The sequence below is a fragment of the Gavia stellata genome, chromosome 26, assembly GCF_030936135.1.
Source record: "Gavia stellata isolate bGavSte3 chromosome 26, bGavSte3.hap2, whole genome shotgun sequence".
Classification (NCBI taxonomy): Eukaryota; Metazoa; Chordata; class Aves; order Gaviiformes; family Gaviidae; genus Gavia; species Gavia stellata.
The window spans coordinates 9,146,866-9,171,145 of NC_082619.1; the positions used below are offsets into that span (position 1 = coordinate 9,146,866).

The 24,280-nt window shown below is 51.1% G+C and overlaps 1 pseudogene; it reads right to left on the reverse strand.

The window, feature by feature from the left end:
- The window catches only part of LOC132319253 (hydrocephalus-inducing protein homolog), a 113,158-nt pseudogene that overhangs the window by 47,377 nt on the left and 41,501 nt on the right, over positions 1 to 24,280 (reverse strand).

Sequence of the window (24,280 nt, forward strand, 5' to 3'; positions counted from 1 at the left end):
GAGAGTATTGAAGTCTCACCTGCTCATTGCTGGCAGGGGGCAGGCAGGGTTTGTTACAGGCAGGGACAAGGACTAAGTCCTCTCCGATCACACAACCTGGGTACGGTGACCCTCGGGAGAGCCTGCACCGGCCAGCGCCAGCGCCAGCACAAGCAGAGAGCTCAGCAGCTGGGGTCCGGAGAGCTACCAAAGCACTCGTGCCTCCCGCCCGTGGCTGCTGAATGACAGCAGAGCCACCCGCCAGCAAAGGCCATTCAAGGCAGTCTATTAGGACCGCGCTTGCCTGACCTTCTCTGCCCCCCAGCAGCAATTGCTTACAGCCCTCTCTCTCCTGGCTGCTTTTACGGGGTTCTTCATGGCTTTTTTCCCTTTTTTCCCTATAAGCCTCTCCTAGGCAGCCTGACAAAGGGCCAGGGTTAATCGCTTGTGCTACCTCCGTACTCACCGTGCTGGGCACGACCAGGGGCACGCCGGGCAGAGGGCTGTCGGCAGCGGCCGCGCTGGGGCTGAGCACCGCGTAGGTGAATCCCACCTTGCCGCTGTTCTGCAGGGTGACCTCTGCTTCGATGACTTTGTTAAACAGCTGAAGAGAGGACAGAGGAGCGGGAAGTTACAGACACAGGCCTGATGCTGGGAATCTCCTTCCTCTTTCATTGGCTTGAAAGGAAACGAACCCAGCGCAGCAGCAGGGACTGCAGAGGACATATGGGCACTTGACTCTCCCGGGTTAACCCGGGGAACCCACAGCCACAGGGCACCTCTTAGCCCTACACAGGAACAGATATTTACGGCAGCACGCAGAGGTGCAACGACAACCATGTAAAGAGCAGTAACAAAGAAACCAGGGGATACAAGCCCTCTGCGCTTTAAGGTGTCATCGAACAGCTAGCTGAAACAAAGACAGAGGCATTTCAGAGGAAAAGGCACCTGCATACAAGTACTTGCAAGCAAAATACCAGCAAAAAGGGAGACAGACAGTGCAACACATGCAGGGCCAACAGCTGGAAATATCTATGGGGTTTTTAAATGAAAAGAAGTAAAGCGGGGATTCTTCTGGGAAACTCTCTCCAGCTACAGTGACGGGAAGCCGAAGTTAACTCCCTCCCTGGTTTATTTTGTTGATTAATTGAGAGCACTGAAAAAGAGCATCTCCTTGCACCTCAGGCTTTAGGAGTGGACCAGTGGCTCGATGTCATGGGGCATGTCCCTCTGGAGATCACCACCGGGATCCTGCCTGCCCCAGGAATTCCCAACTTTGGTGGGGGGTGGGTGGATGGAGATGGCCGTTAAAAACCACCTTGGATGCAGGATGTATCGCTCAAAGGTTGTACTTCCAAGCCATACAGCTGACAAAGTAGCTGGGAAGGGGCGAGAGCCCTAGACCTAGGTGGGCAGCAACCCGCCGGCGATGGTTTCAAAGACCTCTGCCAAGAGAAGTGCGCGGTACCTGCAGCCCGCAGTCGATCTCCGTAACATCTAGGAGATAGTCGATGAGCGAAGCCTCCCCACTCAGCGAAATCTTGTAAGTCGGGCCGCCCTCCACCTTGCACAGCGCCGTGACGCTGGCGACGATGTTTGCGTGGCCAAAGAAGGTGAACGTAACCCGCTGGCTCTCGCCCGGCTGCAGCACACCGTACAGCGGCAGGATGTCAAAAACCTGGAAGGAGGGGAGGAGAGATCAAGATGTCAAGCATCCAGATGGATGCAGAAGAGCCATGGCTTGAAGCAAAGGACAGACATGACTGGAGGGGCCTGTTCCTCAAACACAGGCAAAATCATCCTAATCTCACCCTACATCCATTACACTTTCTAGTGGAGAAACCATGGGAAAAATCTCCCATACTCACTAAGTAAAACATTAATTAATACACTACATCGAAGTAATTTGGGAGGTCTCCTCACTCTCTCTCTGATTTGCATGCTGCTCTCTCTCAGGATGCTACAGCAAAATCTACTGCAAAATTTTCCTATCGACCACTTGGTTAGGAACAGCAGGATGAATAATGCCCTCCATAGGTGCCGCACAGGTTATGTCCTTGGCCAACCCTACGACACGTCCCGCATGGCCTCTCCAATGACCGGTTGCTTCAGCAGTGCTGTGCGATATGCTTGGAGGGGTGTGAGGCCACTCCGTGAGCCGCACCGAGGGCCACCAGTGGGAGTGGGGGCTACATAAGCACATCAGATTCCCACTTACCTCCTCCACTCCCAAGGTGACGGGCTCCGCCTCCACGAACGGCGTCAACTTCTTGACCCTCACCAGGCTCCGAGTCTCCACAGCACCTTCCAGCTCCGCAGTAGAGGATGGTAGCAACTGGAAAACAAGCACCATGGGCTGCAGAAAGCAGCTGCCTGGTCTGGGTGAGACCACTCTGCTGCAGGATCCACCACCTCACCAAGCCAGCAGCAGCTGAGATGGGACGTGGGCGCAAATCAAGCAGGGGTATGCCCATGCCATCAGTTGAGCATGGGTCCAAGCCCACCCACAGATGAGACATGGGCTCCATCTGCACTTCCTACACGCAAGCTTGCACGAGGAAGCTGCGTGCGCCCAGCACTGAGTCCTGGCAGAGACCTCAAGGGTATTTTGCACCCTCGTGCCAGCCTGGCTTTGCTCACTCCCGCCCAAGGAACACACCGAGAACCCCATGCCTGGACAGGTTTGGTATTCTGAGACAAAAAGAGGAACACAGCTGCAAGTGAGATGTATTAAGAACAGGAAAATAAGGACTTAGAAAGTGCTCAGCACAACTATCCCGTTTCAGATGGCGCTTAGGTTTCATCTCATGCACTCATCGGTGCTGGAGAGCTGAGGATCTCTGCTCGGGCGTTCTTCTCCAACGGCACCTTCCTGAAGAAGGCAGCTGAGATGGCTTTCTGTCTTGCAGCAGCTGAGAGCTGGTATTTAACCTCAAAGGCATCACCTCTCAAAAGGAACCTCATCCCTGGGCTTCTGACCCCTATTTATAACAGAGGGCTTTGTGACTGCTCTTGAAATTTAATACCCCCTCACTCACTAACACGAAGAACTGCTTTGTGCTGTGGCCTTGACTTCAGCAGAATCTGCAAGAGTATTTACAGGACATCCTTAGACCTAATCAGAGGCTACATCTCCCCAGCAGATGAAGCACTGGGGAGAGAAGAGTCTACTCTCATTTCATTGCTCTTTCGGTTGTCTCCGCGTTTTCAAGCTTAGCAAAGCTTTGCCAAGCGTATATTCCCAAAGATGCTAACCCGCATCTTGCCTAGGCCTGTGGTCTCCCACCTCCCCAGGGAGGTTATACGGAGCTTGCGTACAGTGACACAAGCAGAAGACGAAACTGCAATCCAGAAGCATCCTTTGAATCCAGAAGAATCCTTTGAAGTAATTTTGGATCCTACTTAGACAGGTCCACTTGTATTTCCCTGGTTTATTTGCGCATACATGGCAACAAAGCAGGGAATAAAGATGAATTCATGCTTCTACCCAAAAACATTCAGCCACGCTATTCTTTACGTCTACAGGGCATCATTTCTCCTGATTCAGAAAAAATGTGCAGAGTTATAGCATTAAAACTGCTGATATGTGGATGGAAGCAGGTGCAAGCCCCCTCCTTGAACTTAATGTCAATGCTGGCACTTTCAGAACCTCTCGAGCTCTCTTACATCCTTTTTTATTGCCCCAGGAGCAGCCTCCATCCCACACGATGCACAACAAGGTGCCAGCTCCCACTAGTACCAAGGTCAAGCTCCAAAGCAGCGAGGTTCACCAGGAAGGTCAGCAGATCAAAGGCGACTTTGTCTGCAAAGCCTTGTTTTATGAAAATCGTCTCTATGGCCGTCACTGCAACACCGGCTCTTGGGGGAAGCCAGAAGCGTGAAAATGGGTGGCTCCAGATGGGCTTGAGAAGGTGCTACACGGAGATCAGTACTTGGCATGGCTTGATACGGAAAGGAAACTGGAAGCCTTCACATCACGATGCAGATAAAAGCCTCATTTGGTGTTGTAAAAAAACCCAAACCAAACAAAACCCAAAAAAATCCCAAACCCAACGGAAGTCAGCAGAATCTGAGTGGGCTTCTCCAAGGAAGAGAAGGTGCAGAAGAAAATCTACCTTTGCTCCCAGGGAGTCATCTGCAGCTGCTGGCTCTTGGGCAGGATCCCCCGCTGCTGCCAGAACTTCGGCCGGCTCCTCCGCACCCCCGACCCTGGAGCTGCTCTCTGCAGATGCTGAGCACTCTGACTGGCCTCCCTCCTTCCTTGGTGGTGGGGGTCTGATGAAAAATTTAGGTGCTGGAGGGCTGAACCTGGAAAAGAACATAATTTTGGTCACGGACCTGCAGTGGGAAGGAGGGGAGCCTGCACCAGCGGTCCCTTGGCAGAATGCAGCCCCTGGTGTGGCACTGGTGGGGTGAGCTCAGCAATGGGTCTGACCCAGCAGCTCCGAAACCAGGATGGAGCAGGACAACGCTTGGGGCTGCCCAGGGATGATGCTGGTATAGCGGCTGTGCAGGCAACTAGCAACAGGCTGCAAGGAGAAATGGAAGAGGACAGAGGAGAATAGCTTATAGGGAGGTAAAAAGCGCAGCAGGAAAGGAAAAGGGACAGAAACTGTACAAAAAAACGTGAGACCGAGATGCAAAGGGGCAGATCCAGACAGCTATGAGCCAGTACAGACCCAGCAGTGCCCTCCTGAAAGCACCCACTGCCGTGGACCATCCTTCCTCACCCAGAGGGCCAAAGCAAGAACTACTACACCTCTACTACACCTTCATCCTGAGTATTTCCCCTGACAATTACCCGCAACCGTAGGTCACTCCGAGCAAGCAGTAATGCTGGTGGCTTTCTCAAAGCGCGATGGGGCAGGAGCAGGGGTGGAGCCCGCAGCCTGCTGTGCCCTGACCGGACAGAGCCCAGCACCGCTCGGGGCACCCACGGAGCCCAGCGTGGGACACCCTCGCACGCACACGGCAACACGGAAAGACACGTCGAACAATTCCCGGCAGAGACTCGCAATTAAACAGCCCATTGATCCCTGATGAGCGCCAGAGCAGCAGCGATTAGTACTTTGGGAAAGAAAGCTTTGGTCGTTTTTAATCAATATACAGCAAACGTGGATGACAAGATACAGCTCCCTGCCATGCCGCAGGTATTCCCCGGCTGCAGAACAAGGGCTCCAACAGCACCTCGCGCTAAAAGGGCAGCAGCTCTGCTGAAAGAGGGTTATAACCAACATGGCAGTTACCAACGGCGCGGTTACCTCCCCGGCAGTTTCTAAACGCAAACCGGTTGAGGACCAATTTGGCAAATGATTCAGCAAAGCAGTTCAACGGCTCGTTTCACAAACGGAGCTGAGATTATAGGTTGACCAACATCTCTCAGGAAAAGGTATATGGTTTTTAACTTTTTCAAACGTTCCCAGGTGACTCAGATTACATTCCCTGCACAGTAACTCTGCTCCTATTTCTAATGCCACACACTCGAACCATGCTCGCCTGTCACCGTGCCTATTTGCAAGTGTTCCCCATAGGCAAACAAGGCAGATTTTTTCACAGCAACCTGGGTGCTTGCACCTTGAATGCTGTGTTCAGTTTTGGGCCCCTCACTCCAAGAAGGACACTGAGGTGCTGGAGCGTGTCCAGAGAAGGGCGATGAAGCTGGAGAGGGGTCTGGAGCACAAGTCTGATGAGGAGCGGCTGAGGGAACTGGGGTTATTCAGCCTGGAGAAGAGGAGGCTGAGGGGAGACCTCATTGCCCTCTCCAACGACCTGAAAGGGGGTTGTGGTGAGGTGGGTGTTGGTCTCTTCTCCCAAGTGACAGGACTAGAGGAAATGGCCTCAAGTTGCGCCAGGGGTGGTTCAGGCTGGATATTAGGAACCATGTCTTTCCTGAGAGAGTGGTGAAGCACTGGAACAGGCTGCCCAGGGAGGTGGTGGAGTCACCATCACTGGAGGTGTTCAAGGAACATGTGGACGTGGCACTGCGGGACATGGTTTAGTGGGCATGGTGGGGTTGGGTTGGTGGTTGGACTTGATGATCTTACACTTTTTTCCAACCTTAATGATTCTGTGATTCATTCCCAGCTGGGAATTTGGTGCCTCTAATGACATTGCTCCCAAATAAATATTTGTCCTTAGCTTTGTAGCTTATTATTTTCATTTCTGGATGAGCGGCTCCGCTCTTCACAAGCCCCAAGAGGTCTCACCTGACTTGTCCTTACTGCAACCACATGCAAGAACAAGGCTTGACCCAGGCAAGCTTCCCCAAGCAGGGACCGATGAGCAGCGGTGCCGTCACCCCTCCCCAACCCTCCCTCCGCCTGCTGCTGGGACCCCATGGGGGACCCCAAAGACAACCTCAGCACTGTCTGCGTGGAAGGACAAACCAGGACTGGAGGGGACAAAGGCATTCGCTTGCCCCTGCAGAGCATCACCCATCTCCAGGCCCACCTGCATAACCTTCGCTCCTCTCAGCTGAGGCACCTTAATACATTTCATACTAGGCAACCAAACCAATCCACACCTCCAGCAGCCACTAAGTTGGGCATCTACGTAAGGATGAAATAAATTCAGCTCAGCTATGACAACAGTGCCTCTGGGCAACACTGCTTCCCCTGGGTGATAAAGGAGATGCCTGCAGCATAGGGGTACAAATATCCAGGGCCAGGAGCACTCGGAAGCCCTCCACCTATGCACCGGTCCATGAACCAGTTCAGCACATGAGCCTGGCCATCACCACGGCGGCTGTCCCAAAACTGCTAGCTGCGATCCATCCTAGCCAGGAAATGAAACTGCGGCTCTTAGAGTGCTTGTGATAAATACTGCGGGTTAATAAAAACTCCTGAGGAGAGAGAAACCCCTGAGATGGAAAATACATCATCGTTTATGCTCCCTTGCTTCAGCTCCCCAGTGCCTCTGTCCACAAGTACAGAGCCTCTCCATAAGCCGCTCACGGCAGCCAGACTGCCACCCCAGAAGTGAAGCCTTCCCGGCACCCAGCCCTTGCTCCAAGAGACTCCGTCTCCAAGAAATAAGAGGCCACTTCTCTGTTACACCGAGCAAACCGCTTCTCAGCTGCTGCCAAACCACACACGGCTGAAGGACACCTTCAGCAGCACATTTCCATCATGACTCAGTCCTCCTTTTCTAAGTTACCCATGGGATTTAAGCAGGAGAAATAGCACCCATGGGGCTACCAAAGCCCAAAACGTCCTGCCCCGAGGAGCTGATTGCACTGCGGGGTGAGAAGGGGGTATGCTCTACTGTCACCCATCCCAGACTCCCCAGCATCAGGGGCACGGTGGACGTGTGCATGTCTGATGTATATTCTCACTGCTGATGTTGCTACCTCTCCCCTCTGGTGGCTGACAGAGCACTGCTGTCAGGTTTTTGCCTTGCGCTGTTTTTCACCGTCTACGTTTTCCATTTCTTCCTTGCTATAAAAACAGCAAAGCAAAAACCTCATCAAATACAACACAGAAGTGATTTGGGGTTTTTTTAATCAGTATACCAAGGCTGAGATCTGGCTCGCAGGGTCTCTGCAGTGCAACCTGCCAGGGGACATGGAAGGAGAGAGGGCAGAGGCATGAGGAATTACTAACACTACAGGAAGATCCACTTGGGAGGAGAAAGGCTGCTGGTTTGTTCAAAACAAATCGCCCAACAAAATCCTGGATGGAAAGGGAAGAGTCATTTTCCAGATGTTTAGGCCAACAAACTCTTTCCCCAAAGAATCTACTGGCAATTCATTACGCTGGCTTTGTAGCCAAACGTCTTGTTCCCACTCTCCAGAGATGTCGGATCAACGCACGGAGGGGGCTTGACACGTGCCATGGAAGTGCAGAGCTCCTGCTGATCCATCCTGGCACATGGAGCGCACGGCGTGTGTTAGCTCTGTCCCAGGGAGGGAACATGGCTCGCGTGAAGGGGACAAAGAGGTGATGCAGGAACAGCAACGCTCAAAGGAAATGACAAGGCGTGGACCCTTAATGAAGGATGAAAACTCTAGAGAACAGCTAAGTTTGGGGATGAGCCTTTGTCACAGGTCTCTAAGAAAATCCTTGTATACCCTTTGCATTTAATGTCTTCCTTTTGATGGGAATCCCAAACAAAGCTGAGAAGCTGGGTACTGCCCTTAGAAAGGGGGACAAATCAGTCTTTCAAGAAACCTTTAAGGTAAGAAAGGTGATGAAATGTTTGAATTTGACTCCAGATCTACTATCTCCTCCTGGGCGATTCTGGAGATCCACTCCAACGCTGCAGAAAACATGCTGGTGCAAAGGCTTAACTCGGCTTTGAGCTATCAAAGGTCCAAGGGGTGAGGAGAGCCTATTCTCACTCTGTCTCTAACCACATAGGTCTAGAAGAAGAGTAACCATGAGAGATTTATGGCTCAGCAGTGTCAGAGAAGGGGCATGGGTTGGCATGAGTTGGGCATGTCCAACCACACAGCAACGGTTGGACTGTGTTGCTCATATGATTGCTCTGCTCAAAGTAGCAGCAGTGACTAAAGAGCAAGGAGAAAAAATGGGTTGAACAATTAGAAGAGAAAAAAAAAAAAAAGAGATCTAAGCACACAGCGCCTTGTCCAGGCAGAGAAACAACACTTTTCTCTCCTGGCCAAAATAAATATATGTGTCTGATTGACGCTGGGAGTCTCTGATGATCGGCTCCAGCAAGGTTAGATATATGCACGGTTAAATTCTATTGATCTCACCTTCCTGAGACCTGATGTTTGATTCCCTCAATGTCAGACTGAGTTAGTTTGATCTGACAATTTAGAATACCAACACTGCTTAATGTGGACCAGAAATAATATCTAACATGTTGCCCTTCTGCAGGGCTCTTAACGAGCAATTTGAGGTGTTAATAGCTTGGAGACCGTTTTCATTTCCAGCTCTGCCACAGAGGAGGATCACATGGTGTCTGCTGAGGGACCCGGAGAGAGTACATTACCGCTTAATTAATATGCAGAGCAGAGAAGGGAGCTGTCCTAACGTCCACAGCGCTAACGAGCCAGCAAAGGGGCTATGCCAAACCCTGTGGAGCAGAGGCTGCTATCCTGCCAGATGCTCAGGACCCTCAACTGCTACCGACTCAGCAGAGTCGGGTGACTCCGCACCCAATGGAAGAATGAGCACCTGCAGGCTCAGGTCCAGCAAAGCCAATGTAGGTGGAGACGGCGTAATTAAAAGCTGAGAACTGATTCAGCATTCGCATTTTCAAAAACCACCGACCAGGGCGGGGTGGCCCTGCTCCCAGGGGATGTTCAGACAAGTCCTCCCACCAACACCTACAGCTGTACCCGAAGCTGCAGCAGGACCTGCCATTTCGCTGTAAAACACTAAAGAGCTGTTTGGCGAATATGACGTGCAGCTGAGCAGATGAAAACTCACTTCACCAAGGTGGTATTTGCCTCAGGCCACAAAGGTCTGAGAAAGCAGCTTTCCACACCAGCTTTCCTTCCCAGGGGAACCAGTACGGGGGCTACGGCAAACCAGCAGCAAGAGACTGGGGCAGCAGCACAGCGTTCTGGTGGCAGTGCCTGTGTAGGTTCTTTGTATGACATGACGACAAGTAGGGTTGGCAGGGAAGGAAGAGAGCTCCCGTTATAGATCTGCTTCTCCAAGCGCCTAAGCATGGCTCTGTAGCTCCAGACACCAAGCAGGATTCTAGGCTACGGGCTATGCGAAAAGTGTTGGTCATGTCTCACGGTCCCAGCTTGGCTGGAGAACGCTGCCTCTTTCCCAGCATCAAACTGGTGGAGATCACCTATTCCCTATGCATTGACCCTGACCACACCTGGTAGGTGTTATTTCCACAAGGGAAAGTTGAAGGCAATTTGTCGGATCCCAGGCAAACAGCTTGGTCTTGGCAAAGTACAAACAGGACATCAGGAAGAAGAGCTTCAAGGAAAGGGCATTGGTGCACGTACCTCATCTGCTTCGCGTGGCTCTCCACCAGGAATGACCAGTGGTACTGGACAAGCAGAGGGCTGCAGTTAGTCATCTCAACATACTGGACAGCTTCAGTGTCGTTCAAGATGCAGCCGAAGTCCAGGGCCGTGGTCTGGATGTGGAGATTCGGGAAGTAGACCTCTCCCCGAATGGTGACCTGTTCCTCATGAGGGTGCTCGAGAAAGTGTATTTTCAGAGCCTTCTCTGCTACCCAGGTGTTCAAATGCTCTTCAAAAGCGGGGTTAAATCTGATGGAGAGGTGAAGCTCCTCCCCGACCTCCAGCTTCATGGGCTGCAAGGAGATGAAGAGTATTAAGCACCAGTGTGATGAAGTCCCAAGGTCTGATGGCATGAAACGTGTAAATATTCAACATGTGACCCCAACGTGGCCTTCTCAGTTCATCCTTCCTTTTCTTTACAGCGTGCACGTGCCCGCAAGCACCACACCGCTCTCATCTGAGACTATCTCAGGCTCATGCCTCTGGGCTCTGCATCAGTACAAGAGGGAAGTAAATATTGTTCTCCTGAATTCTGGACCCACAGAAGCTATACGCTAAATACATAACCAAACCAGCACTCTGGCAAGCCAGGGCCTTTTGCCCTGACTCTAGAGGAACATCTTTTTCCTCACAGCACAAGCGCAACGGCATTGCAGCCTCACCCTTGCAGGTGCTAGTCACTGGCACGGCACAGAAACGGTGGCCGTGCCTACCACAACACGTTTAGCAGAGTCCATACCCAACACCTTCCACCAACAATGGGGCAGGTGCCGGGGAGCAACTGGAGGAGCATCCTCAGCCTTCTGGAAAGCAGGGCTGCCCTTGAAGGGAGCAAGCTGCTTCTTGAGGTTATCTGGATGGCTGCTGGAGAGCTAGGATGGATTCCAGGAGACACCTTTACTACATGGCATGCCCAGACCTAGTTGCACGCTCCCCTCTCCTCATGGCTTAGAGCCAGGACATATTTCCCCAATTCAGATGATATTTTGGTTCCTTCAGCAACTTGTTTTGAATCTAATTTAGTTCGGGCCAGTCTACTGCTGATTCTAAAGAATAAACCTCTCTACCAGAGGACCTCCCAACAGAAACGCACCACCACACTCCTCCCTCTTCAAACCCCACCACCACGAAGGTCCACGGCTGCTCACCTGAACATCTGCGGGGAGGGGCTGCTGGTCGGCATCGCAGATCATGAAGGGTTGCTCTAGGGCCAGGACAACGCTGAGTGGCAGGGAGGAGTTGTTTTTTAAAGAAAGAGGCTTGTGCTGAAGAGCAAGGACATCACCGCGTTGCTACAGAAACAGGAGACAAGGAAAAAAAACAACCTGAAGCGACCACGGACGTCCTTTCCTTTCTGATGCGTTTCAAGTTTTTCAACCCCAGAAGAGCATACACCTCTATCTACTATTTTTATTCACTTCTACCCTTCTAGAAAGGTTTCCTTGAAGTAGATCAGATGCTTTTCATCTTTAGAAACTAGAGCATCCCCCGGGGGGCAGGGAAACAGTCTCATGTACAGATGGGGGCATAGGACCCTGAGATGAGGCAGCTGCTTGAACAAGATCAAAAGAGAAAGTGAACCCAGTTCGTTTGTCTTCAGTTTTGTACCCTCTCTTGGGCAGAATGGCACAAGACTTTTCACGCACATACGGTCATTTCTTATAAGCCTATCGGTTCTAGTAGCCTCATAAAAGCAGTGATGCTAGTCAGAGGAGAAAAGCAAGCAGGATATAGCCTGTAGTGGAGAGCCTGCAGTAGCCTACGGTTAGCTTTGAACATTTCCATGCACATACAGCCAGCGAGAAACCTCAACAGTTCGTTTGCAACGTGTCTCCTGCCGCCCCTGCTACAGTGACGAGGTGTCTGTAGCCTCAAAGCTCAAGCTCAGCCTAAGCTATTTCTTCCTGTTTACGCATTGCTCTGGGCTTCCTGCATGGTTTATATAAACTAGGCAGTGTTTGGGAAACTAGTTCTGGGTGTATTGATATCAAACAGCTGCAGCGTCGTAACGCTCGATAAATCGGAGCGCGTGGCATCAAGCAGACCACAGGCAGACATCAGGGAGAGCTGAAAAGCTTCTAAATAAATCTGAACTGCCTGCTCACAGGATTTCGTGCTTCTCTGGAAGCCTGGGAACCAGAGGAGAGACCTGAAAACACAGAAACTAAATAATGAAATATCTTCTCTTTTTCAGACTCCTCGCGGGAGAGGGAAAGATGATGCAGGAGTCAGGATCCAGAGACTAAAGGGCACCTGCTTCACGTTGGTGTTATCACCGCTGCGGCTGAAGGACGTCTGTGGGTCCTTTGAAGAAAGTGAGGCTTGGGGAAATGCAAAGAGCTAGCATCCATACCAACAGCAGAGAAGGCAGAGAGAGACAAGAGATGACAGTTTTTCCTCATCAGCCTGAGGAGTTGACAGCTAAATCAGTTTTTCTCAGCTCCCCTACAGGATCAGTGTTCAGACTTCACCGTGCCTTGGAGGATCCTTAAAAACCTCCCGTTATACTGAGTACAGAAACTGGTGTCTCTCTACAAGTGGCCACGATCCCCCTCAGCGGAGCAGCTGTAATCTCAGTTTTACTTTGGTGAAGTTAAGAAACAGTCCCAGCCCTAAAAATGTCCTCACTTATTTTACAAAGCGCCTCAGGAGGGGTGAGGAGCGGGTTTAGCATCGCTCAGCTGCAGCCCCAGCACACGAGGTGGCTGAGCAAAGCCCATGCTGTTCTCGGGGGTCCCACACATCTCACCCTCTGCCCTTGGCTCAGCAGCTCAATTCTGTCTCCACAACAAAAAAGGCAGAATAGAGCTGCTGAGACTGTCCCCCAGCCCAGAGGAGTGAAATAATGATCTCGGTGTTAATGGCAAAAGCTTTGTCCTGCTTAAATCAATAGTGAAAGCCCCAAGGACTGGGAGAAGATATTTAACTTCCTCCTTTGAACACAAGCGCACACACCCCACGGGCTCTCAGTCATCAGCCAAGCTATTCAATGCCAGCATGCAATCCAAAGACTTACCTTCTCCACCCGGAAAGTGACTTCTCTGGAGGATAGCTGCACAACAGGAACAACAAACTCACAGGTGACATCCACTTGCATGATCTGTGCCCTCCCTGGCTTGCTCCCCACCATGGCATGACACAGCAGCCGCTCCTTCACCACCTGCATGCAAGAGGCACACGTCACTCAGCGGGTGCTAGCAGCGCGTCCAGAAAACACCCTGCAGTTGCTAGCCACCTGACCGTGGACATAAAGGATTTTGATAGCCTGGATAAAAACCATGCCATGGGATCTTGGCCATCAGCAGCTATTACTGCCATAAAGTTACAGTCACAGCCCCCTCTCTTCCTATGCTGCATCCTATTTATGCTGCACTCAAATGTCCATAACACTACACCCCAACATCCGCAAAAGGCACTTGAGTCATGTGCTGTCTACAATTGTAATAATCCCTGCCCCAAATAATGATTTGATGTGCCCCATCGCTAAGCATAATGCTTATGGAAGGCTGTAGGAATGGATTAAAAAATACGTAACTATGTTAAGGGAAACAAGTGGTAGAAAGGCAAATGCCAGCAAACCCTCCCTTGGAAGCTTAGTGGAAAGGATCCATGGGAAAAACCCAACTAGCCAGCCTGCCTTCAGGTAAAGAGGGGATCACTCATTCCAAGGCTGTACTGTGCCCTCCTAAAGCTGGTTTTAAAAGCAATCTCCCCAGAAAAGAGATGTCTTGCACTCCACACAAAAAACCCTCTGCTGAAGCGGGATGCTCTTGCGTTCAAGACTTTTTCCTGATTTCTCATGGTTTCACTTTCCCAAATTCCTCCCGTCATTTCTCACTCTTCCCTCTGGTACAACACCACAACCCAACTCCTCATTGGAGCCTACAGTCTCCAAAATCATCTGCGTTGCACAGGCAGTGCAGGCAGTTGGGCTTCTGGCCAACCTGAAGAGTCTTAAGTTCTCCAGACCCAAGTAAGGTGGAAAGCCCACTCCCAGGGTCTGGGCTTTGACTGCACGAGCCAGGCAGCCACAGCTGAGCTCACAGATGCCCTTTGGCCTTTCCAGGCAAGACACCCTCACCAGTGCCCTGATCACTTTGTTTCCTTTCCAGTACCTTTTTCCCTCTTCAGCTAAACCTTTGGGCTCAGAACTGCACAGGAACAGTCCCACCACAGTCAACTGAGTGAGTAATCAAGTCTTCCTCAAGCTGCTACTGAGGCAACCCTTTAAAACACCTTTCAAAGCACTGCTATCAGCAGGAGCTTAATGGGGATTTATTCCATAGTTGCTTAAACATCTGGAGCCAGGGAATGCACACCAGGGTTAGCTGGCAGTTTCTCTGCAGAGCTGGATTTCCCCTGGAAAGAAGGGTCCAGGGAGAACACCCAGTGACCCTGCTGAAATCCCCCCTCTCAGCTGCCATCCAAGGGTGCTGCAAGACCTGGCTGCCCTTGGGACACTGCAGCTGGCTGGGAGACTGGGGTGAGCTGTTATGGAAATATTGACAAAAGTCAAGCTGCCAAGTATAATGATCCCTGGGAACAGGCTCCCCCGTGGAGAATGATCATTAGAGCTGACACACCCTGTTCGTTTTTCTCCTCCAGGACTCAGTGCTAGACAAGCCCTCGGCTTATGTTTGTCTACAGAGGAAAAATGATGCTGCTCCCAGACACTCCCTCCCTTCACAGGTGGTTTGTTTTACTCTTACTCACTGCTTCCCCCAGATATATTACCTTGCATTTTTTAATCTACTTTCTGCCTGTGTTCCTAGTCTAAGTGTAACTTATTTGCCCTGCCCTTCCTTTCTGCCTCAGCACACGACACCTTGTAACCTGCTGTTTGCCCCTGAAGTAGCAATACTTCCTTCAGCCCGCATTTTGGTGTCAGCAAGTTGGGTTTATGGTAGCTATAGAAACACGAAAAAAAGCCTTAGCAACTGATGGTGGCCAGCAAGAAAAGCAACTGGTGCTGCCATGGTAACTTGTGGCATTAAATCAGTTTCTGGAAAGCTCTTGCTCATTTTCGCAGGAAAATGTCAAGGGGCTGCAAAAGAAGTCCCAGTGGATGTGATCTGATGGGAAAGGCTCAGCCCTCGTGGGGGACCTCACCTGAGGAGTGCTGGAGCAGCCTTCCAGCGTCATCTCCACGGTCTTGCCCGGCATCAGCTCCACCCTCAGCGGCCGAAGCCTGAACACGGGGCAGGCGGGTTTGGGGCTCTGGGAGGCATCTTTGCCCTTCGTGTTACTGATGGCCGGGAGACGATGACGCAGGCGAAAGGGGGCGAAACCTTCCGTCGTCCAATAGAGCTGATGGGTGCGTCGTCCTTTATTGGTCAACTTGAAGTGGTAACTGCAGGGATCCAGGCTAGAAGAGAAACAGAGATGGAAAATGTCATGGGAGCTGCTATTTCCCAGCGATCACCCAGCTTCAGCACCCTGATGGCGTTATCTGACTGCACACTCAGCAATAAAGGCACCTCCAAAAAGGCTGACCTAGCTCAAAGCTACAGCAAGAGCCAGACCTTGGTTGCCCCGAAGTTTATCACCATCCAGCAGCTGGTCTGGTTGTGCACAGCAAGGAAAAGCTTCATGGAGAACATTGTGGTGGGTTGACCTCGGCTGGACTCCAGGTGCCCACCAAGCCACTCTATCACTCCCCTCCTCAGCAGGACAGGGCGGGGAGAAAATCAGATGGAAAAAACCTCGTGGGTCAAGATAAAGGCAGTTTAATACAGCAAAAGCAAAGGCTGTGTGCAGAAGCAAAGGAAAAGAAAAGATTTATTCCTACTTCCTATCAGCAGGTGATGTCCAGCCACTTCCCAAGAAGAAGAGTTTCAGTACGCTTAGCAGTTGCTCCACAAGACAAATGTTGTAGTAACGAATGCCCCCCCTTCCTCCTCCTTTCTCTTAGCTTTTATTGCTGAGCAGGCGTCGTATGGGATGGAACATCCCTTCGGTCAGTCTGGGTCAGCTGTCCTGGCTGTGTCCCCTCCCAAGATCCTGCCCACCCCCAGCCCACCGGTGAGAGGGGAGTGTCGGAAAGACAGCCCGGATGCTGTGCGAGCACTGCTCAGCAGTACCCAGACCACTGGTGACTTATCGACACCTTCCAGCTACCAGTACCAAGCACAGCACTATGAGGGCTGCTGTGGGGAAAAGGAACTCCATCTCAGCCAGACCCAACACAAACATCATCTCAGTTGCTGCAGACAGAGCATCACCAGCCTTTGGGGCTTAATAATCCGAGTATTTTTCCAAGGTGCAGGTCTCGCTGCATCAGACGCTAAGCTGGCCTGGCTGCAAGTGGAGGGAGGAACAGCTTCGCTGCCATTTCACCTTCCCCTTGGGAGCTGCTGCCTCAGATGTCTTCCTCCAAAGACGCTACTGGGGAGGCTGCGGGGTATATAGACTCATCTGGTGATCCGGGCACCGCTTGTCTCGCTGGTGGGATCTCATCCCTTAGAGAGCAGCCAGCCCTCATCGCTCCCGACATATCGCCCTTTGCCTGAACAGTGCAGCTGGTTTTGTGTTTTAGGGAGATAAATGCACTCTGAGAACACGGGATCAACAGAAGTTTCCCCAATACGAACACAGCAGCAAGACCAGCTCTAGCTGCTGAGGGAATGGAACGACAACAAGAGATGAATAACTAGAGCTAGATATAAAACCAAATGAATATTCAATGGAAATTGATTCCTTCAGGTAAAGAAACACTAACCGCCGGCTAGTCTGGAGTCATTCTTTTACCCTCTATAAATCCGAGCATGACCAGGAAATGAAGAGTTCCTGGAACAGTTAGTGTCTTTTTGAAAGGTACAGAATATGTGGCTCACAAAATGCCTGTCTGCCATAAGCAGCTAAATACAAACACAGAAGCAACAGTATAGAACAAACTAGTCTGTGAAACAGACTGTTAAAAAAAATGATGTATACAAGTTTAGTATGACATGGTGTACGTTGTGGAGAGCAACAGATGAAAGCTTGGAGCAGCTCTGGGGAGATGCAGAATCTGTGGCTCTGGGAAAGCCCAACTCATCAGAGATGTTACCGGGGTCCCACCTCAGCTCAGCCGGTGGCAGCTCTGCAGCCGACACCAACGGCAACAGCTCCAAACAGAGCCTGCGGGTGAAGGGCGGCAGAACACGATGACGTGAACCACCCTAACATTGTCCCCCGTGTTGCGTAGCCAATTTGTGGCTGCACGGAGCACAGGACACGCTGGACAAGCACCAACCTCCCTGCAATGTCCCTGCTGATGTGGATGGCTTGTGGATGCATATTTAAGTCCCTAAAAATCTATCCTAAATGCTTATGGTAGGATTAACCTGCTCCAACTAAAATTTTAGGTATCGGAGCACTGTGGACCCTCTTTTCAGCCAGGGAAAGGAACAGGCACCTCGAGAAGGTGATGCCTCTCGCCCCAAAAGGTCTCCAAACACAAGGTGAGCAGCCCTTTGCAAAGGCTTATTTTCCTCCCCTGTTTAATAAGGATGTGCCTGGTTTCAGACACGCCTGTTAGGATCGATAAATCCCCTCCTCTGAGCCAAGCTCTTTCAGTTGAAACTCCCAATTTACCCCACCCAACCTCAGCAGATCTCTCCTCCTCTCCCTTTCAGAGCTGGGCCTGCAGCCACCCTCGCTTGCCCGTGCCCCGGGCTGCTGCTGCGGTCTTGACGGAGGAGACAGGGAGGAAAGCAGGCAGGAGAAACGACGAAAGAGTGACTACGTCTAATAAAGAGCAGCCCGGCAGGGGAGCCAGGGATGACGAGTGAACTGAGGGATGATACAAGGCAAAGACAAGTTCTGCTGCTCCTCCAGGACTCCCGGGCAGAGGGGAAATAAAGCAGCACCATTAATTTAGTCGAGGAGTTGCTAACAAGCTACCTCCACAGTTTTCCGCTGTTGCAAGATGATACTCCACAGTGAGTGAAAAAGCAAGCCATGTTATTGCAAAGGGAAATATGTTTATACTCGTAATGCAGCGTTTTCCAGCCGGAGGCTTCGGGGACCTGCTGTTTTCCTCCGTATCTTTATTTGATAAAGTGAGGAAATAAATGTATTATAACTAAGGGCAATTCAGTGACAATTTAGCAACTGGTGTCCATTTTGGTGGCTTTTGAGGGTATCTAACGTCTTTCAAATGGCCATAAAATGCTTCTAAAGGACTTCTTGTGGCTTCAGTGAAATGGAGCCAGGACCTTGAGCACGGAAGGAGAACTAGCCTGAAGGACCACAGCAAAACTCCTCCTGGCTGAGCCCATGGCAGAAGCGGGTGATGAGAGATATCCTACCTGAAGTGGGGTCCCAAGTTGAGCTCCGGACCAAAAGGTTTGTCAGTGACAATCGTGGTGCCGATGCCAACAGCCCGGACGGGGATGACATAAGAACGACTGTTCTCTATGAACAGGTTCACCTCGTCCTTGAATTTCTCTGTGTCATCCAAGTTCGCTATGACGGTCACAGACACTTCGCTCTCAGGGGGGATCACTCCTCTACGGGGTTCAATCCTCCAGCGCGAGCGTTTGCCAGCCTGTAAGACAAGCCAAACACTAATGAGGATGGAAACCATGGACCCTGGTCTCTTGCGGGGCACGGGGAAAGGAAGGACTAAAGATATGAGGGTAAAAAACATAAAGGCTTCATTTCCCTAAATCTAAGCTACAGTGTCTGGAAAGAACAACTATGCAGGAGCTTACACAACCTGTAATTTGCCCTCCTTTAACAGACTCACTTCATTAACCCAGTCTTGCCCAAACCAAGAGATGCTCATCCTCAGGAGAAGGTTACTCCCCGTCTTCTTTTGGTCTCTCTTTCGGAGTGCGCACCAAGGGAAGCTACTTTATCTCTCCTGCCTTCCCAACCACGGTCGCCGGGTTTGCATCAAGGCTCAAGGCCAGAGGAAGCCAGGAATGCTCAAATCCCACCGTGGCAGCGGGATACTGCTGAGAGCCTGAAGAATAACTCTGCAAAACCAGTTGATCAAAACGCCAACACCAAAGTCTTTTTTCCCAAGAGTTCGGCAGTGCTTCTCAACAGCCCCTGAAGGACTGAAGCACTCGGGCCCCACTGATCATCAGCTGCAGCGAAGTGTCCCACTGTCCTTCGCTTTGAAACATTCAGCTGTAAGTGTTTACAGCAGGGCAGTAAAGAAATAAGCCCAAAGAAAGGGCAAGACATGCCCTGTGGGCATGGCCCGGGCTTCCCAAACATTCTCTTCCTCTGGTCTCTCACAGACCTCCCTCTACAGATGGGGCAATAAGGGCGCTGGACCCCCAATTCCATTTAAAACCACGTCCGCAGGGAGCAAGCTTGCAGCAGACAAAGAGAAACGCATGCAATGCTCCCTGGCCAGCCTGAAATGCACTGGGATGTAGATGTACGGCTTCAAAGTGTCCACCACAACGTTAGTGGCACACGCACTCCACAGTTCAGTGCTGTGTTCGGGACAACAGGCACTACTCACCCAAAACACCGCAGTATTGTAAGAGAAAAGGGTTTTTTCTATTTTTTTTTTTTTTAAATGAAAAGCAATGATGAGTTTGGAGGCCTGACATGATCCCAGTGCCTGATCCAGGTGAAGTCAGCTTGAGTTTCCATCTGTCAGGCTGGCGGCACTGAGCTCTAACAGGACACCAGACAGCCCAAGGGAGAAGAGCATCAGAAAACCAAGCAGCACTTCAAAGTCATGGAAAACATTTTAAATAACTCCCCAAAACAACGTCTACTAACGAGGGTAAGACTAGCGGGAGGCCAGGGAAGCAATAACTTGCTGAGCATTCAGGGTCCCAGCAGCGTGGGTAGGCGCCCCAGCTACAGTAAGTCCTCAGGCTGACTGCGCCCTGCACGGAGAGCGGGTCAGGGCTGCATGCTTGCATCCCAGGATGGAGCATGCCAAAGGCATCACAATTATTCCAGGTGCTGGCAAAACTAATAAACTCAGTTCCATTTCATTTATCCTCTAGAGTTGCAAGAGAAAGTCTTAAAACAAAGGCAAGATAAGGGTGGAAACACAGACTCACAGAATGAGAGGGGTTGGAAGGGACCTCTGGAGATCACCCAGTCCAACCCCCCCACCAGAGCAGGGTCACCCAGAGCAGGTTGCACAGGAATGCGTCCAGGTGAGCTTTGAATATCTCCAGACTCCGCAACCTCTCTGGGCAGCTTGTTCCAGTGCTCTGCCACCCTCGAAGTAAAGAAGTTCCTCCTCACGTTGAGATGGAACTTCCTATGACCAAGTTTGTGCCCGTTACCTCTCGTCCTGTCACTGGGCACCGCTGAAAAAAGACGCCCCATCCCCCTGGCACCCACCCCTTCAGTATTTGGAAGCATTAATAAGATCCCCCTCAGTCTTCTCTTCTCCACACTAAAAAGACCCAAGTCCCTCAGCCTGTCCTCGTAAGAAAGATGTTCCAGTCCCCTAATCATCATCATAGCCCTTTGCTGTACCCTCTCCAGCAGCTCCCTGTCCTTGAGTGGAGGAAGGTAGTTGGCACAGGTTAAACCCCGGGGCTCTGCGTCTCCAGGGAGCGCAGGCTAGGCTTTTTTCACTCCTCCTACACCTTCCACATCCATTATTACCTGCAACCTTACTCTCCAGCCTTCTGGTTTGGGACCTCATACTCTGTTAGGGAATATTCTTATATTCCCTTTGAGGTCTGGCTAATTATCATTTTGGTTTCTGCACCCCCCGACACTCCCTGCCTGCGGAGGGGAAGCAGTGCTTGAAAACCAGGCTGAACCTCAGGGTGTCTAGCGAGACTGGAAGATGGCAAACAAAGCAAAAACCTGTCAGCAGAGCTCTACCTGCTTACCCAGAGAGACTACAGTCACTGAAAATCCATCAAATCAGCACCACATTTATTTTCATCCCAAAGGCCAGTGACGCACACAACCCCAGGCAGGTAGACAAGAGAAGACTGACCTCACTCACCACATAGGATCCCACCAACCCTCTGCTGTTGTCCCTGCATCCCATGCATAGCCTCAGTGGAGCCTCAGAGGCATCCACTGCGCTGCCATCAGCCAAGGGCTACCCAGCCAACACGTTCATGCCAAGCCAGTGGGTGTTAAGTCTTCACTGATGGTAATGTACAACTTTTCCTCTGATTCATGCTGACACAGGGTAGCTCGCTTGAAAAGGAGACCTGATAGCTCTGCTCCAGAGGTGAATCTGCAAGTCGGCTATCTGACAAAGCTCATTTATCAAAGCTTGGCAACAAGCCGGGCAGTAAAGTGTACCCAAGAAACTATTACTGAGGAATAACGATAGGCTGTCTCAATGGAGCCAGACTTTGAATTTCCCAGGGTGACCCAGCGCAGACCCACCAAGCCCTACCAGGCCAACAGCCCACTCCGGAGGAGCGTGATTTGCATCGCGTCCTCATTCCTTCAGTCAGCGTTTGGTGCGGGTCCGAGGAGCAGCACAGTGCATCACTGAACAGGAGACCTGCCGGGACCAAAAGGCTCTGCCGGGCCACATTCACTCAGGTTTCTAGGTCAGCTCCTGCCTACACCCGGCCAAGCTGTGTCCCAGAGACAGGAAATCTCGTGGAGCCATGCTGAAGAACTCCATCACTTTGGAGACCAAGAGCTAACTTCTGATGACACCCCTGCTACTTGCTTCTCCCTGAATGCTCTGGAAAACGATGCAATAGCTGTACACACTGGATAGACAAAGTCAGTGGCTATTTTTATCCCTGTAGGAGCTTGCACTATCGGACATCAGAGTCCCTGAGTGCTAGGCAAGGGTAGGGAACAATCACTTAATCAAGAAGTTCAATGCTAAGATCATTAGCTTCTCCCAGGACAGATTTCCATTGTGAATAAGAGCTGCCAAAATTTGATGATAACAGACACCAGCGTGCATCTCAGAGACGGATGGATGGATGGATGGAAGGATGGCTGGCTGCCCTAAGGGACGACTGAGGAGCCACCACACTCCGTTCTCTTGAAGCTACTCAAAGCGAGTTAATTAAAGGGGTCTGGTCATTCTGGCCTTGCACAAGCGAAAGAGGAAGCAGAACTCAGTATTAAAAATGCAGCTGTACTTTACCAAGCCATAGCTCTAGGGAGAGAGCGTTCCCACCACGTCAGGCTGACCCATCGCTCCTCGCGGAGGTTGCACATGATGGAGAAATAAAACCCCATCCTACATCAGTCGTGCGGAGAGCCTTGTCCCAGGTGTTTTCGCAGTCCTGAGGTGGGGGACCCCACCTTCTTCGTTTCCAAGCTACTCTTTATCCGCACAAACTGCCAGTGGCAGAAAACAGCACAAAAGCACCCCGAGCCCCAGCACGAGGTGGAGATCAGAGCGCGAGGCTGGCTAGGTGCTCCCACCAACAACCAGCCTCCTCCCGGCACCTCAGCACCAGCATCTCCTCGGCAAAAGCACGGGGACCACCTTGGTTTAGCCTCTGCCCCAGCGCACCATCAAAGGGATGCTTTATGAAAGCAAGAGGCAGAGCCTTTAAAGCCAGTAAATATATAAAAACAAAAGCATGGCACTCACTGCCACTGACAACGCAGCCTAATTTGTCACACTTGGTTCAGCTAATAGCAGACTGGTGAGGGAGCTAACGAAGCCTGTCTCCACCTTTGGCCCCTGCCCACAGCTCACCCCTCCAGACCCCATCTGCCCTCCCCACTGAGCTGGGGAGACCAGTGCCACCGCTCCGCACATCGGGGTTCGCCAGCCAGGACTCGGGCACGGCTTGGCCGCCTGCTGCCAAGCACAACATTTAGTATCCAAACTCCTCCCGCTTTTCCTTTGGGAAAAGCACTCCGCTGAGTCACTCTTGCTTGTAGGAACATAATTGCCTTGAAGACTTCTACCCTTCTTTAATTCAGTTGGCCAACGGGTGCAGCGCAATACGACGAGCTTAGTTTCCCTAGACGAGCAGAACAACAACTTCTTCAATTACTGAAATACAGCAATTTTGAAAGGGCATGAACTCATATAAGATACCTGACATGATAAAAAACCCCTCTTCCCTGTGGCCAGGTTTCAGGCACCTTTTCCAAGGTCTCCTCCAAACCTCTGCTCCCCTAAGAGCCACATGCCCTGGACCTAAGCCTGTGCAACCCTGGCAGGGACACGGCCTTCCACCTTCCTCAGCTTTTCATACAACCGGTCGCCAGCACAAGACCAGACCCTCCTGGCCCTGACCCCTGTTCATGACCGATGGCGTGAGTTTCCAGGCATGGTCCAGCTCTGGCATGACCAAGCTGGGTGGAAATCAGCAAATCGGTGCTGCTGTATTAGCAAAACACAGCCTTTAAAAACTAAACCAATGGTTTAAGTCTAAAGGTGAGCTTTCGGAGCACCACGAGGCTCTGGTGGGACAGCTCTGGAAAGAGTTAAGCCTATGCATCTTATCTTCAAAAGCTCTGCTCACCTTGGAAGAGACCACATATTCAGGGCCAATGCTGCCCATACCCTGCAAAGTTAATGTAACACTCCTCTCTAAACAGCATTGCAGGTATCATTTGAAGGGCACGGCACTGCCTGCGTCTCGCTACGAGCAAACACTGACAGGCTGCCTAATTATTCGGATGCTCCGGGAAACAAAAAAATAAATTTAATTTACAATAGATTTTAAAACCACCCTCTTGCCAATTCAAGTCTGCTCCGACTTCAGCGAGAGCAGTTGGAGAGAGCTACAAACAATGCTGACAGGCTCTGCGAAGCCTTCCCTCCCGCAGCCTGCACAATTCGCTCAGATAACAAAATCGCGCATCAGCCAGAACAAGAAACAGAATCACTAAAGCAGCATCCCTTTATCGGCACTGGTTTTAAGTTTATCTCCATGTTTTGCTGTCCCTCTGTACAACCATTTCTTTCACAAAGGGAATGTCGTCAAAAGCTTGAGATAATAAGCAATGAAATTAGTAAATGAAACAAATCCTGCACTAAATGAGGAGAGAAGCAAGTATGGGAATGGGAACTGCGTGTTCTCTCCTTGCTTACACCGAGTTTGACCAAGAGCCTTTATATGCTGCCTCAAAATCAGTTGATTTTCTCCACTGAATCCCAGTGAGAAGATAAACAGTTACAGCTTTTTTTTTTTTTAGAAAACAAACAAAACTTGGTCTCTTCTGCAACGTCAGCTCCAGTTGAACCTGACGGCAGCTCATCCCTGGGAAGGTGGAAGGGGATCTGCTCCCCAGGTGCTCTCCTGGGGAGAGACGACAACACATCTGGCTGGACAACCGCTGCTGGAAAAACCAGGTGGCAGTGAGCTCCATCAGGAGCACAGGGCTCTGGATTAGGGAGGTCAAGGATCCCGTCAAAGGAGACTGGACCCCAAAATCAGGAAACAGAGCACCGTCACTAGAAGGGGAAGTCCC